This window comes from Notamacropus eugenii, chromosome 2, assembly GCF_028372415.1.
Source record: "Notamacropus eugenii isolate mMacEug1 chromosome 2, mMacEug1.pri_v2, whole genome shotgun sequence".
Classification (NCBI taxonomy): domain Eukaryota; kingdom Metazoa; phylum Chordata; class Mammalia; order Diprotodontia; family Macropodidae; genus Notamacropus; species Notamacropus eugenii.
The window spans coordinates 94,431,401-94,447,919 of NC_092873.1; positions in this window are offsets into that span (position 1 = coordinate 94,431,401).

Genomic DNA, 16,519 nt, shown 5'->3' on the forward strand with positions numbered 1-16,519 from the left:
AAGTCCTTTACCTGAGACATACTCCTAGACCACAGAAAACTCAGTTAGCCTCTCAGTGATCTAAGCATCTTTCTAAGTAAATGAATTACAAGTGAGTTGCTGGGCAACCATCATAACCTCTGGGCAAACAGAGTCCCACCCCATCCTGCTTTCCCAGCTCTAGCACCATCTATCCCACCTTTTCCACCTATCTCTCATCTATAAGAATGGTCTGAGGATCTGAGAGCACCAGTCACACCTCTAGACAAATGGACAAACTTCCCCCCCAGTAGCCTCCTTTCCCTGTTCCAGCCCTCTCTTCCACCTTCCTTCTCTATCTCCATCTCTGGTGTCTAGGTCTCCTCTAGGAGAAGAGAATAAACTTTTATATAGAGCCTATTAGGTGCCAGGCACTGTACTAAGTGATTTACAAATGTTATATCATTTGAACTTTGGGTGGCAGGTGCTGCTTTATCTCCATTTTACAGACAAGGAAACTGAGATAATCAGAGGTTTAAGTGGCTTGCCTAGTTTCTGAAGCTGAATTTGAACTCAGGTTTTCCTAACTCCATTGTGTTACCTGGCTCAGTAGATAAAAACATCAAATAGATGCCGCCTAGACAGCTAGGTAGCACAGGAGATAGAGTGCCAGTCCTGGAGTCAGAAAGATTTATCTTCCTGAGTTCAATTCTGGGCTCAGACACTTAACTAGCTGTGTGACCCTGGGCAAGTCACTTTACCTTGTTTGCCTCAGTTTCCTCATTTAGAAAATGCACTGGAGAAGGAACAGCAAACTATTCCAGTATCTTTGCCAAGAAAATCCCAAATGGGGTTATGAAGAGTGAGACAACAACAAAGACAGCTAGGTGACACAGGATAGAAGCACCTATCTCATGCTTCCATTGTAATAGAGCTAAGGCATATCTAAGAAACCCAAGAAAGTAAGAAGCGGGTCACAAGGGTCCTCTCCCCCACCTCCCCCAAGCATATGACATTTACCTTTTCCTCTGCTTCGAATACTGCCCTGGTCACATCCACCAGTTCCTCCTCCTCACCTTCCAGTCACTCCCACCAGTTCCCCCACTTCACCTTCCAACTCCGATGCCCCTTCAGGAAATCGCTTCAAGAATCTTTTGGCCTGTCTCTAGAAAAATCCTGCTTCCCTTCCAATTGACTTGAAAGTTCCTACCCCACCTAATTACTTGCTTTGGTGATATCTGATCTCTCTATTTACTCTTACCAAGGGAGGCAATCTGCATCTCTTCAGGAGGCTCTTTGCAAACCCTCTATCCTGGTCCACATCTCCTTCCTTATACCATTCTTTATAAGGAGCCCATCCTTTCCCAGAAGGCTCATGGAGAGGAGTCAGGGAGAGGCAGTTAAGCCTGGGGCCAGAAGAGAAAACCAAACAGTTTTGCCCCTTACAGACTCTTCTATTGGAGCTTCAGAACTCACCTCCATCATTCCATCTGAATTTCCAGAACAACCTCAGATAGACATATCCGTAGCAAGAGGTAAATGCAAAAATTTATTCCAAAACCAAATAGAATTTTTTTTTGTCATTTGAGATTATCCATGACTGCTTCTCTCCATTAGTGCAGAAAATTGAGAGTTGAACATGCAATGGTTTGAATTTATTCCTCTATAACAATTCTGTTCAATTTAACAAACTTTACAGCACTGGGGAGAGAGGGCAGCATGCAAAGATGGGTAAGACAGCAGTCCATTGAAGTTGAAGAGCTTACTGTACAGTAATCAGAACAATAGCTAAACTATATGGTGCTAAAGGTTTGCAAAGCACTTTAAAAATGTTACCCCATTTGATCCACACAAATTGGGAGGTAGGTGCTATTATTATCCCCATTTTACAGATGAGAAAACTGAGGCAAACAGAGGTTAAGTGACTTGGCCAGGGTTACCTAGCCAATAAGTGTCTGAAGTTGAATTTGAACTCAAGTCTTGACGACTCCAAGTTTACCATCCTATCCAATTACAATACCTAGCTGCCTCTGTAAAAGTGATCATTTTGTGGTTGTTCAGTCCTTTTAGCTGAGTATGACTCTTTGTGGCCCCCTTTGGGGTTTTCTTAGCAATGGTTTGATATTTCCTTCTAAAACTTATTTGACAGAGGAGTAAACTGAGGCAAACGAGGTGAAGTGGCTTGCCCAGGGTCACACAGCTAGTAAGTGTCTGAAGCTGGTTTGGAACTCAGGAATATCTGTCTTCCTAACTCCAGGCCCAGCAGTCTATACACTGGGCCACTAACTGCCCTAGAAGTGATAATATCCATACAGAAATAATCAAAATACAAACAGGAGAAACACAAATAAAAGACAAAGGTGAGCTGAAGGAGTAAAGATCACAGTAAGTTTTATGGAGAAAGTGACATTGGCCTTGGACATTGGAAGATAACTAGGATTTTATCAATCAGAGCCTGGGTGGGTGGGTGGCTGGGGAGGTATTCTAAGAATAAGGACCAGCATGAGCAAATCCACAGAGGTGGGCAAGGGGAGGTTGTCAGGGGAACCAAAAGTAGTCTGGCTTGGAAGATTCACAAAGTATGTGAAGGGAGAGTTGTGTGAAGAAACCCTGGAAAAATAAGCTGGAACCTGACTTCAGAAGGCCTTCAACGCCAGATTAAAAAGTCTGTCCATTATTTGGGAGGCAGTAGGGAGTCATTGAAGGGTATTGAGCAGAGGAATGACACAGATCAACTGTTTGGTTATTTCATGTCTCTTTAATTAGCCTAAATGTTCCAGTGGGATGGGGAATCTATGGTAAAGCACTGGACCAGGTCTCTAAAGCCACCTTTAGCTATTTCATATGTTAGGTCAAATTCCATTACACATACAAAGCTGTTTAATTAGAGTCCTTAGAATGCATCTCGTTCTATGGTTCTGTGACTCTCCTTGACTAAAAGGATAAGACTCTGCCCAGGAACATGAACTGAGTCTTCCATACATTCATCCAAAAGTTTTCACAGAATCTAAATGATGCTGGATTGTAGGATTATATAGTAAAAGCTTTAAGGCAATCTACAGATGAGGAAACTGAGACTCAGAGAGGTGACTTGCCCAGCAATCATACAGGTAGCAAGTGGAAGAGTCAGGATTCGAAACTGGGTCCTCTGAATCCAAGTCTCAGGGCTACTTTTCACTATTCCATGTTCTCCATGTGCCTAACATTGTGCTAGACATGAGGTGATAATTATACAAGAAGCATATGACAATGCCTGTCTTCAAAGAACAGTCTAATAGTCTAATCAGAAAGCCAGGATCTACATATATGGAACAATTAGAAAACGGGACAGAGAGTAGATGTTATACATTCTCATACTGGTCTTTTGGGAAATTTGGTATCATTGTATAGTCAAGGGGACTGGTTAAAGAAAATTATTTGGGGGGAGTCTAACCTCCAGTCTTGTGCCCCATCGAGCTGTGCTGACAACATTCCACTGATATGACATTTCGAACCCTATCTTGTTGCTTCATGTATGTTATCTGTGAAAAGATGGATCAAGCTTCCCAGGCAAAGGTGGGACACAGACTCTGCCTGGGTTTAAGAAGACAACGAGTGCCAGAGCTCAGTTATTTTTGTCCTGATTGAGTGCGTCAATGGTTTCATGAAGTGCCATTAGATTTTCTTCCACCAAAAGGTTGTTTCTTCATGGAGGATAGCATGGTGGTCCCCAAAATAGCCAGGGTTATCAGCAGCTTTCAGAGGTGAGCTGCTGAAGCTGGACAGTTGGTACTTGCCAGGCAGGCTATCTATCGGGTTAGCTCTCCCTCTCCCTGATGGTGACAGTGAGACCCCACTGAAGTGCAGCTCTGGCCAGGCCCCAGCTAGCAGTCACTGTGCGTACATCCTGATTAAAAGCCATGAGCATGCAATCACTGGTGCACAAAAAGATCTTGAATAATTGGCATCGGCACTTCTCTTGTGTTATCAAAGACTTCAAGCATGCTCTTGCCTGACCTCATCCTCAGTACTAATGATTGAATCGCAATTTTAGAAGGCGACCTCCAGCCCTGCTGACAAGAAGAGAATAAAAAATAAGGAGCACAAAATGCCGTGTTCTTGGGTGTTGTGGGTCATGGGTCTGATATCCCTCTTCTGGAGACATTCGTTAAATGTCTGCAATAAGCATTCAATTAAGACTGAACTGGGGGAGGCCAGGGATGGCAGGTGGGGCAGGAGATTGTGCACTTGGGGATGCAAGGGGCAGAGGAGGAGTCCTACAGCTGGCTCAGCAGCTAATGGTGTGAATTCAACTGATGTTAATCAATTAACTTATTAAGCACCAACTATGTATGTCTCAGTTGAGAGTCTGTGTGGGATAAGGGGTAGAGAGCTTGGCCTGGAAGCTAAGAAGACATGGCCTCTGAGCAAGCCACTTCATCTCTCATACACATAAGACAATGTTCTAAGACTATGAAGAGTGGAGCAGGTGCCAACATGCAAAAGTAGAGGGAGTTTCCTCATTGGGGATTTCTATATACCAATGAAATCACTGATCTATCAAAAGTCTGAGGCACTGGGCTGGAGAGTGGAGAAGGTGAAGAAAACTCATGAACAGATGAACTAGCTCTTGTTCTCAAGAAACTCATGTTACAATGAAGAGTAAGCTGTATGTCCTATATTGGTATGTCAGTGGTAGATCTAGGAGAGGGTCTATTCCTTCAATTCATATATTTAATAAGCACCTACTATATGCTTATTAAATTATTACACTGTGCTAAGTGCTTGGGGATGAAAAACAGGAGCTGACCCAAAGAGACAGTAAGCAGAGAAAAAAAACAAGCACTAATTTATTCAACGGAAAAGACAGATGTATCATGCTAGAGCCCAGTAAGATCTAGTGGCTGGAGAGGACCACTGAGGCATAGAATATATTGGGTATTAGGGATACAATGATGGAAATTGTACAAAGAAAGGATGTAATTCATTCCCTCTTATTTTGTTGATGAGGAAATTGAGGCCCAGAGGAAGAAAAGTGATTTACCCAAGGTCATCCACCATGTTAAAGACTCAGTCAGGATGAGGTTTTAGTCTTGAGAGAAGCACTGTGGTACAGTGGATACGAAGTTGCATTTGACGTCAGAAAGACCTAGGTTCAAATTCAGTCTCTGAAGCTTCTTGGTTACATGACCCTGAGCAAGAAACTTCATTTTTACTGAGTCTCTGTTTTCTTACCCATAAAATGAGAGAGTTGGACCATGTGGCCTCTAAGGTTCCTTTCAGCTCTGAATCTGTGACCCCATATCTTGACTCCAATTCCAGGGCTGCATCTCTAGATAAGCTGTATATCTTCTTAGCCAGTACTAGCAGAATGGTCAACAAAAGTAGTGTCAGCTGTCGAGTCCTATGCCTTCTATCTATAGCATATCTTGTATCCCACCCTGCCCCTCTTCACTACTCCCACTGCCACCACTCTAGGTCAGGAGTGTATGCAGTGTTCAGGAAAGACTAACACCTCTGGTGTGAGGGCTGCTCATCCATCTTTGGTGTCCACCTCTTACCCAACTCTCACCTGTGGCTCCAAAAAGCTGTAGCATGCACAGTGACCACACCCTGGTAAAATAGCAGATTGAGAGTAACTGACAGGCTTCAAACCTGTCAAGGAGGTGTCTACCCCAAGCACATGAAGACTCCCCCCAATAGAATGAGAACAGTTTGCTCTGGTGGCCATGAAGGCTGATGGAGCAGATGCTGTGGAGAACTTAGAGCTTGATCATACATCAAAGATGCCAAGGTCATCCACTGCATCCCAGGCCATCACCAGTCATCTTAACTTCTGTACTGTCCCTGGATTTTGATGACCCTGGAAGAGAGAAACTGATGACTTTGTGCACCTCTGCCTCACTTCAACTCATGTGCAAGTTTAAGACATCATCCATCATGTCATGATGTCCGGGTCCTCTTTGAAAATGAAGGACAAACACAGCACAAGCAGTTCAGGCTCCCATTACCGATCTCACTGTAATGACCTTCTATCTAATCAGCCCATCTCCAGTATCTCAAATCCATCCTACACCTGCCTTTGGTTGTGACCATCTCACTCCCCTGCCCCTAAAACCTTCAGAAGCTATCCTTTGTCCAATGAGTAGAATACAAACCCTTCAGCTAGATATTTGAGGCCTTCCAAAATCTAACTCCAACTTTTTTTTCCAGTTTTATTTCATTCTCCTCCCCTTCATCCCCACTCAGTGTTTTAGTCAGAATGGAACCATAACCATTTCTCAAAATCTGTAGTAGGCTATTTGGTTGTTGTGGTTGGTTTTATTGTATTGGCACTTTTCTTCCCTTTACTCATTTTTTATTTTGGTTGATTTTATATAGTTTATTTCTTTAGTGTTTCTGTTTGTTTTTTGGAAACTTTGTTCAGTTGTCTCACTCTGTCATCTGGAGTGGAAGACGTTAGCACACCTGCTTACCTTCTTCCTCCCCTGTGTATCTATACCTGGCATATTTCCCATGCCTAGAATAGACTTCTCCCCATTTCTGACTGCTGAAATCATTCCCTTCCTTCAAGGACCAACTCAGGTGCCACTCCAATGGGGGTACTCAGAAAAGTATGCTGGATTTTTAATTCAAGAGAACCTGGGCTCTTTCACTTATTCTCTATGTGCCTTTAGGCAGGTAATGTAATCCCCATTTCCTTCTCTATAAAATGAAGATGTAGGACTAAATGGTCTCTCAGGTTCCTTCTAAGTCTTTACAGGTTTGTGTTCCTTCTCCTCCATGAAGCCTTCTTTGATTACTCCAGCTAAAAGTAATTCCTTCTTCCTTGAACCTCTCATCCCTCTGTTCGACCTCTTCCACACTATGGACATGGGAACAAAAGTGGTGACCTCTTCTGCTACTGCCTTCAGGCTTTGATTATATCCACTGACCTTCTGGCTGTTCCACAAATAAGACGTTCTATCTCTCAACTCTGGACATTTTCTCTGGCTGTCTCCTATGCCTGGAATGTTCTCCCACCTCTTCTCTGCCTACTGACTTTAAGTCCCATCTAAAAATCCCACCTTTCACAATGCCTTTCCCAAACCCTCTTAATTCTAGTTGCTTCCCTCTTTTAATTATTTCTAATTTATCCTGTAAACAGCATGCTTCAGACATATTTGTTTGCTTGTCATCTCCTCCATTAGACTGTGATCTCCTTGATGACAGAGACGGTCTTTTGCCTCTTTATGTATCCCCAGCACTTAGCACAGTTCTGTGCATATAGTGACAGATGGAGGTGCAGAAGATAGAGTGCTGGTGTTCAAGTCAAGAAGAGTCTTCTTCCTGAGTTCAAATCTGGCCTCAGACACTTACTAGCTGTGTGACCCTGGGCAAGTCACTCTTTGTGACTTTGCTTCAGTTTTCCCATTGGTAAAATGAGCTGGAGAAGGAAAAGGAAAAGCACTCCAGTATCTTTGTCAAGAAAACCCTCCAAAAATGGACTGAAACAACTGAACAACAAGAAGAGTACATAGTAGGTGTTTAATAAATGTCGATTGATTGACTAATGTGTATTCTACTTCTCTGTGTTACCTTTCATTATCCCACTCCCAGCCCATTGTAAGCAAGGACTGTGTCACCTTTTCCCATTTGTATCCCCAGCTTCTAGAACTGTGCCTTGTATATACATATAGTATATTGCATTCCTACATGTATGTATGTATGCATGGATGTATATATAAACATGCTCTATTATTTCATCAGTGTAGGAAGCTCCAGTGAAGAATCCCCTCTATCTTAGCAGAGCAACACCTAATCTATTACATATGTAGTCTTAGAAAGATGCTTGAAAGGTTAAGTGACTTGTCTAAGATTACATAGCCAGTACATGACAGAGTATAGCCTTGAACTCAGGTCTTCCTGACCTGGAGGTCAGCTCCTTGTCCATGGTCCTTTGCATATAGTAGTCTGACGAGTTTAGTTTATTCTACAAACTCATGAAATCTGCTCTCTTCTGATCCCATCCCCATCTACCTTCTACAGGGTCTTGTCCCCCTCCAAGCCAGGGTCCCTGAACACAATGTCTATGCAGCAGCATCTAGAAGAGCCTATCTCAGGGTCACAGAATTCTGAATCTGGAAGAAAGTATGCAGCTCCTGCCCTCTGCCACTCAAGACAGATGGTTGTCCATCTATTTTCAAAGATCCTCAGGGATGCAAATTATAGTCCGTACCACACAATTTGGCACTTAATTATATCCTGCCTTGTATTGTCTGCTGTTGTTTTCACTTGTGTTACTCTTGTCTCCCCAACGAGATTAGAATCTTAGAGCACCAGAGCTGGAGGAAAAATGGGAGATAGATCATTTAGTCCAACATTCACTTTTTGCAGATGAGGAAAATGAGGTCCAGAGACTTTGCTTAAAGTCACAAGGTCTTGCTAGTTGATGGGAGAGCCAGGACTAAAATCCAGGTCTCCTACCTGCTGGTACAATGCTCCTTTTGCTATACCAAATTGCTTTGCAGATGAACTTCTTTAAGGGCCAGGAACCTTTCTCTTTCTCTCCACAGTGCTGAGTATGTAGTAAGGGTACTTCCATATTTCCATGGATCTATGGATCTCATTGATGTAAATAGTCCCTTCACTGCTGCAGATCATAACCCACCCACACTAGTTCTCATCACACCGAGAGGTCTTGTGGCATGACCAAGTGGAATCAGGAAGACCTGGGTGGGAAACTTTCACGGGCAATTACTAGTCGTGTGATCCTGGGCAAATCACTTAATCTGTCTGGGTCTCAGTTTCTCCCTCTATACAATGGAAATTAAAAACAAATTCTACCTTACTGGGTGGTTGAGAAGATGAAATGACATGTCAAACATTTTGCCAACCTGAAAGTAATAATACAACCATAACAATAGCGTCTACCACGTGCTAAGCACTTTACATGTCATCTCATCTGATTGTCACACATAGGTGCTATTATCCTCATTTTACAATTGAGGAAACTGAGCAAACAGGTTTAATGACTTTGCCAGGGTCACACAGGTAGTGAGTGTTTGAGGTCACATTTGAACTCAGGTCTTCCTAACTCTGCACCCAGTACTCTCTCTGTCTTTGCATGTCCATAAAATGTCATATAAATGGTAGTTATTAGTAGCATTTTTATCCTGTGTGATTCTTGTCCAGGTCTCTCATAAATCCTTCTTTGGAGGCCCATCCAATGTGCTCAGCTCCCCTCTGACATGAAGGATATGTACGACAACAGATTGATTAAGATCTTTTGGTGAGCAGTTCTTGTGTTCAATTACTTTGGTTCAGGAAATTTGCCCTCAGTTACAAGGGAGCCATCTATTGCAGCTTAAGGCCATTCTTTCTTGCTTTGGCTGCTGGTATAATGGGAAGAGCTCTGGGTTTGGAGTCGGAGAAACTTGGTTCAAAAATCTAGCTCTGTCACTTAACGTTCTGTGTGACCTTGGACAAGTCACTGCCTTCTCTGGGCTATGATTTAGATCAGGGGTGGAAAACCTTTGGTCTCGAGGCCACTTGTGGTCCTCTAGGTCCTCAAGTGGAGCCCTTTGATTGAAGCCATGTGACCTAGAGGCCCCAGGTTTCCCACCCCTGATTTAGATAATCTTTGAGGTCCTTTCCAACTTTATGGTCCCATCCTACATTTGAAAGTAGAGCACTTACAGTTCCAGACCCAGCCTTTCTTCCATTATACTATATTGTCAATGTCATTCCCCCTATCATTCCAACACACACACACACACACATTTTTATATTTACCACTTTATAGTATATCTTGAAATTTGACAGGGGTAAATCATAGCGCCAGCTCAAATAAGCCTCAGAGGCCATCTGCTCCAGTTCCTCATTTTATAGGTGAGAAACTAAGATTCATAAAAGGAAAGAATGTGTCCAAGGTGGGAATCGGATCCCAGGTCCTCTGATTCCACAGTACCATCCTGATTCCCACGAGTTTATGGGCAAGCTCAGTCCCTCCATCACTCCCTTCTTGCTCCTCCCACCCTGCCCAACAAATTCTCAGCTTGGCCTTACATTCCAAAGCTTTGATACCATTGGCGCCACTGGGCTTGGCATACAAGAAGGAGGTTGGCAAGTGAGAAGCCTGGGGAATGGGCAAGAGGGATAGTCTTTCCTATGTGCATCTATTTCTCTGTCTAATTCCATCCCCTCTCCTTCCTTTCCCCTTCTCATCAGCTGCTCCATTCCTTGTACAGGCTGCCCAGTACCCAGATCTGTCTTTTTCTTCCTCACCCCACTTCTCCCCTCAGGCAGTGGCTTGTGCTCCCTTAGAGGCTTATGGATCTTTCTGAACTGTCTTGTCACTCCCTCTTACACCTACCCCACGGCAGCCCCCAGATTCTCTGTCATTCCTGCTACTCAGCATCTCCCATTCCCTGAAGTCAGTGCTGTGGGAGGCCTGCAACTCTACCAAGGATGAAGTACAGATGATCTTTTTAAAAATTCATTTTCATGCCAAACTGTATTTGCCAACTCCCCCCTGCCCCTCCAACCCTCCCCTTCCCAAACCTCGCCCTCATTCCAACTCTGAAACTCAAATTAAGTGAAATGCCACCAGACTCAGTTTCTAAATGAAAACTGAACTCCCCAGCGATTGCCCCTGGTGGTATTTACTCTCCTTACATCTATATTTCTCCCTTCTGCCATGATTACGCAGGGTTTTCATTAACTCTGGGAGTGTTATGCAGTGAACAGCTCATTAGAAACACTTCCTATGCTGTAGTTGGTATGGCTTAAGAGAACACATTTATTCCCTGGTAATCTGCTAATTCTTTTCATTAAAGGATGCTCTTTGGGCTGCTTGTGGGTGAGGGGGACAATTTTGGAGTTGGGGAAAGAAGGGAGGGGAAGCAGTAGGGCTCTTGGAGCAGTAACCAACAAATCTCCCCGATCCTCAGGGCCTGAGAGGCAGGAGGCAAAGCTGCTTCAGCTCATCTCCAGCTCTGAATCACAGGATATGAGATGTGGGAAGGAAGGGACCTGAGGCATGGTCTCTGAGAAGCAGCAGCAGAATATAATGGGAACTGTCCAGCAATCTGAGTGTAAATCGTGACTCTCTAACTTACTACAACCTGTATGGGCCAGGGAAATGTATTTAACCTCTCTGGGCCTCAGTCTCTCTGTGTCTCTCTCTGTCTCTCTGACTCTCTAGATAGATAGATAGATAGATAGATAGATAGATAGATAGATAGATAGATAGATAGATAGATAGATAGATAGACAGACAGATACACACACATATACATATATATATGTGTATATATGTGTGTGTGTGTGTGTGTGTGTGTGTGTGTGTGTGTGTTTAATGAGGGGGTTGAATGCCTGGGATATGCCTTTCCAATTTAGAATGATGATCCTCTAGCCCTCTCACTTTACAGATGGGGAAACTGATAACTAAAGAGGGAAAATTATTTGTCCAGAGCCACATATTTAATAAATGGTAAAGTTTGGGCTCAAACCCAGGTATTCTCAAACCCAAGCTAAAACACTGGACTTCAGGTTCAGGGCTCTTTCTACTATGATACCTTGGGGCAAATGATTCCAATTATTTTCCCTCTTGTTTTCCCCATATTTAATGTAGGGGGTAATTAGTAATCCCTCTGTGTCTCTGCTCACAGAGATAGATTGATGAGAAAATGAAAGAACAGGATGTCAAACATGAGATCTAGCATAGATTTTAAAGTTCTTAAAGTTCATTCTCTCATTCTGCTGTAGAGGAAAGTGGAGGACAGAAAGGTGAAATTAACTGCCCAAGGAAAACAGGAGAGGAGAAGAGAGGAGAGGAGAAGAAAGGAGAGGAGAGGAGAACAGGAGAGGAAGGGGAGGGGAAGAAGGAAGGAAAGAAGGAAGGAAGGAAGGAAGGAAGGAAGGAAGGAAGGAAGGAAGGAAGGAAGGAAGGAAGGAAAGGAAGGAAAGAAAGGAAGGAAGGCAGCAATTTAGTGAAATCCTTGCTCAGTCAGTTCTGGGCTCAGAGTATTTTTCTTTCATTTTCTTTTAAACAGCAGCACAAATTTTTCCAAAGGTGAAATCCAAAAGGCAGGCTTTTCTTTTATAAACATTGGCAAAGAATCAAATGTAAAACCCTGTGTTTTCTCTCCTTTGGGAGCTTTCCAGATCTGGTGAACACAGAATGGCCATCCTCCTCTTCTCTTTCCTCCCCTCCTCCTCCTCCTCAGTTTAATAATAAGGAAGCAGACTTATCCCTTCTCCCTTGTCTCCCACAGACCTTTCCTAGGAGAACATTTTTACAGGTATGTTAACCTCCTTCCCTTTTTCTTCCCTCCTTCCCTCCCTCCCTTCCTTCATTCTTTTCTTCCCTTCTTTCTTTCCCTTCTCCTCCCCTCTCCTCTCCTGTCCTCTCTTTTCTCCTTTCCTCTTCTCTCCTAATGGATCCCTGGCAAGATCTTCCTTCCCAGAAAAGCAAGCTCATTCTCTGAGATCTACTGAGTAATGAAGTTGAAACATCCCTGACCCAATAAACATGCTGATGAAGCTCACTTAGGCTCTCTCCCTCCCTTCTACCAGGGAAGTTCTCAATAAGTCTGAGAGAGACAGAGGACCAGCAGGATGAGCAGAAAGCTGCCTTAGACCTTTTTGAGCAACGCATGTTCTGAATCAGAAAGCTGAGCATGAGGGAGGTCACTGAGCAAAGACTACCTCTCTCTCTTCCTCCTTACCTTCAGCTTCACCTCCTTACCTTCACTATCAATCAATGACTCAAGAAGCACTCATTCAATCATTAGGTACTTACTACATTGTCAGAGGAGAAAGATAGAGCACCGGGCCTGAAGTCAGGAAGACCTGAGTTCAAATCTTACCTCAGAACTTACTAGCTCTGTGACCCTGGGCAAGTCACTTGACCCTGTTTGTCTCAGTTTCCTCATCTGTAAAATGAGTTAGAGAAGGAAATGGCAAACCACTCCAGGATCTTGGTTGAGAGAACCCCAGATGCAGTCACAAAGAATCAACTATAACTGAAATGAATCAACAACAAACCAATCCCACCATTTTATAGATGAGGAAACCAAGGCCTGGAGTGCTTGTGATTTGACCAAGGTAGTAAGGGATTCATGGGATCATAGATCACAGAGCTAGAGCTGGACTGAAATCTAAAGCCCAACCCCTTCATTCTATAGTTTTGCAGTTGAGGAAACTAAATGCCCAAGGTCATAAAGCTAGTATCAGAGCCAGGATTCAAACACCAAATTCAGCATTCTTTCCATTGACTTCCAAACCCTCATGCTCTGATTCTAAATCCTAGTCATCTAATCCAAGGCTTCCCTTTTTTTGAGGTTGTTTAGTCTTTTTTCAGTAACATCCAACTCTGTGTTACCCCATTTGGGTTTTCCTTGGCAGAGATACAGGAGTGGTTTGCCATTTCCTTCTTGAACTCATTTTACAGATGAGGAAATTGAGGCAAAGAGGGTTAAGTGACTTGCTCAGGGTCACACAGCTAGTAAGTGTCTGTGGCTAGATTTGAATTCAGGTCTTCCTGACTCCATGCCTGGCACTCATTCTACTGCAACACAAAGCTGCCAAATACTCCTGCCTTTTTTTTTTTTTTTTTACAAAGGAGGAAACTAAAGCCCAGAAAGGAAAAGTGACTTGCCTACACAAGTATAGTAGTAAGTAAGAGAGCACTACTCAAACTAGGGTCTCAACTCTAAATTCAATTCTAGGATGCCTCTCAATACTAGGTAGGCATGATGAGACCAAGTACCAAGAAGCTCTGTATTCTTTGATATGTTGATAACTATGAGCCCCTACACAACTCAGAAGTAACATGGGTGGAGAATCCAAGTGAGAGAAGCAAGATCTTTACAGGGTAAAGGAAAAGAAAGCAGCTTCCTTGGTTATGCTATTTCCAGAGTGTTTGGTTCCCCTTGCCAAAGTATAGGACACCTCAAATGGGGAATCTGCAGCCTTGAGGTCACATGTGGCCTTCTAGGTCTTTGGGTGCAGCCTTTTGACTGAGTCCATGTTTTACAGGACAAATCCTTTCATTAAGGGGATTGGTTCTGTGAAGTCTGGATTCAATCAAAGGGCCACCCTTGAGGACATAGAAGGCCACATGTGGCCTCGAGGCTACAGGTTTCCCACCCTTGGCTTAAGCTATCCCTTACTTTGCAACCTGTTTCCTTTCTTAAGAGAAAATGTCCTCTTGGCATGGTTTCATAAGCATCAATGGACTGTAGATAAAGAACTGGAAGATACATTAAATGGTAAGCACATATCAATGGATAGTAAATTCCATGAGGACAGGAACTGCCTTTTGCCGCAGCACTTAGCATAGTGCCTATAAGAGTTTAATAAATGTTTATTGATTGATTGTATGTCCTAACCCTGACATAGACTGTTTGATTTTTAATAAATCAATCAATTAATAAGAATAAATTATACAAATAATAAAATAAATTTTAATTAATTTAGTATTTAATAAATAAACAAATTTCTCTACTTTTCCAGGTCTCAGTTTCCCCAGTCTATAAAATGATGACAAAGGTCCAGCTCTGATACTGCACAGTCCTATGTCATTTCCTGATTATTGTACAAAGTCACTATGCTTTGAGCTAATGCTATACACTGAATAGGGGCAGCTAGGTGGCTCAGTGGATAAAGTAGCGGGCCTGGAATCAGGAAGACCTGAGTTCAAACTAGACCTCAGGAATTTGCTAGTTGTGTGATCCTGGGCAAGTTCCTTAACCCCATTTGCCTCAGTTTCCTCACATATAAAATGAGCTGAAGAAAGAAATGCAAACCTTTCAATATCTTTGCCAAGAAAGCCCCAAATGGGGTCAAAAGGCATCAGACATGACTGAAAAATGACTGAAAGTGCTGTGCACCTAATAGGTCATTCAGTGAATATTTATTGCATGGGTTAATCCTACTAGATTGTAAATTCCTATGTCAAATGAGGTAATATTTGTTTTTTAAAAAAAGAAAAGAACTTAGCACAGTGTCTGAAAAATAGTAGGCACTATGTAAATTCTTATTCTCCTATAAGGAGAAATATACTCATAACTAAGAAAATTGTCCCCTGGGGCCAAAAAACAGTTGGGAGGGTAAGCCAGAAGCAGGTGGGGCCTCAAAGATCAAAAGAGTGGATGCAAGTCATCCTGGGAGAGGCAGCAATCTGACCCCCACTCCCTCAGGGATGGCGGGGAAAGGCAGATTTCAAGAGGGGAGCAGTGATGGCATAAATATAGGGATGGATGTACCAGGGGGTCCCAGTATAGGCCAGTAAAGGAGCATGATGTGAAGAACAGGGCTGTAGGTGATCCAGAGACTAAGCTGCACTCATCCCATGCAAGTCCCTGGGATGAAGCTCTATTCATCCTGCGCTAGCTAGTTATAGGTCTGAGAAAGGGATCATATTTTACTGATCTTAGTACTCCAGCAGGGCCGAGTGTACTGCTTTGCAGAGTATAAAGATTTTTAAAATGTTTGTTGGCTGTATGAAATCAATTCTAAACCACATCATGTGCAGCCAGAGCTCATTTCCAGATCGAGCTATACAATTACTTTCTTGTGAGAGAGGCAGTGTAAAAAAATCATTAGCCCCCTTTGAAAGATGAGGAAACTGAAATGGAGACATTCAGTCATATTCGAGGGTAAGTCACAGATCCAGGATTTGAAACCAACCCAGAATTCCTGAATCCAAATTTTGCCCTCTTTCTATCACCCTACAAATAAGATCTTCTCAGCCCTGTGGGTTTGGGTCTTTATACTGATGTACAATATGTGAACAAAGGTCTTGCCCTCAGGGACCAGCCAAATTCAGGGTTTCAGAATGATCAGATCTCGATGCAGAGTCAAAAATGTGTTCTCTATTTGTCCACGGGGCTGACACTGGAGTGGTTTGCCATTTCCTTCTCCACCTCATTTTACAGAGTAAGAAACTAAGGCAAACAGGATGAAGTGGCTTGCCCAGAATCACACAGCTAGAAAGTGTTTGAAGTCAGATTTGAACTCAGATGTTCCTGATTCCAGGTTAGCTGCCCACTGAGATGGATTCCTGGTTCCTGGTCACTGAGCAGCTATTGCTTCCTACATCCATAAGGGCTAATAGGCACCATTTAGTAAAATCCTGTTGGACAGTGGAAGACTTCTAGATCTCAGTGCACAAATCTTTCTGAAGAACAGCAACTCAGGTGTGTCCTCCTACTGGCCCCTAGTGGGAAGATTCCACATAGCACACCAACTGGAGATGAACCAGCAAATAAAGAAACCTTCTCTGAAACTGCCCAGATTCATAGAAGCATAAACACTGGAAGGGCCCTTGTAGATCAATTGCTCCAATCCTTATCTAAGCAGGACTTTCTGCTTCCTACAACACCCCCCAAAAAGTTTGAAACCTCTACTCAAAGAGCTTGTGAGATGGGGAATCTCTTTTTTCTTGCAAGTTTGCCCATGCCATTTTTGGAGAACTCAAATTGATCCACAAGTCAGTGAACAGACATTTATTAAGTGCCTGCTATGGGCCAGGCACTGTTCTAAATCCTGGACATACAAAAAGAAGCAAGACAGTCCTTCTCTTTGGGGAGCTCAC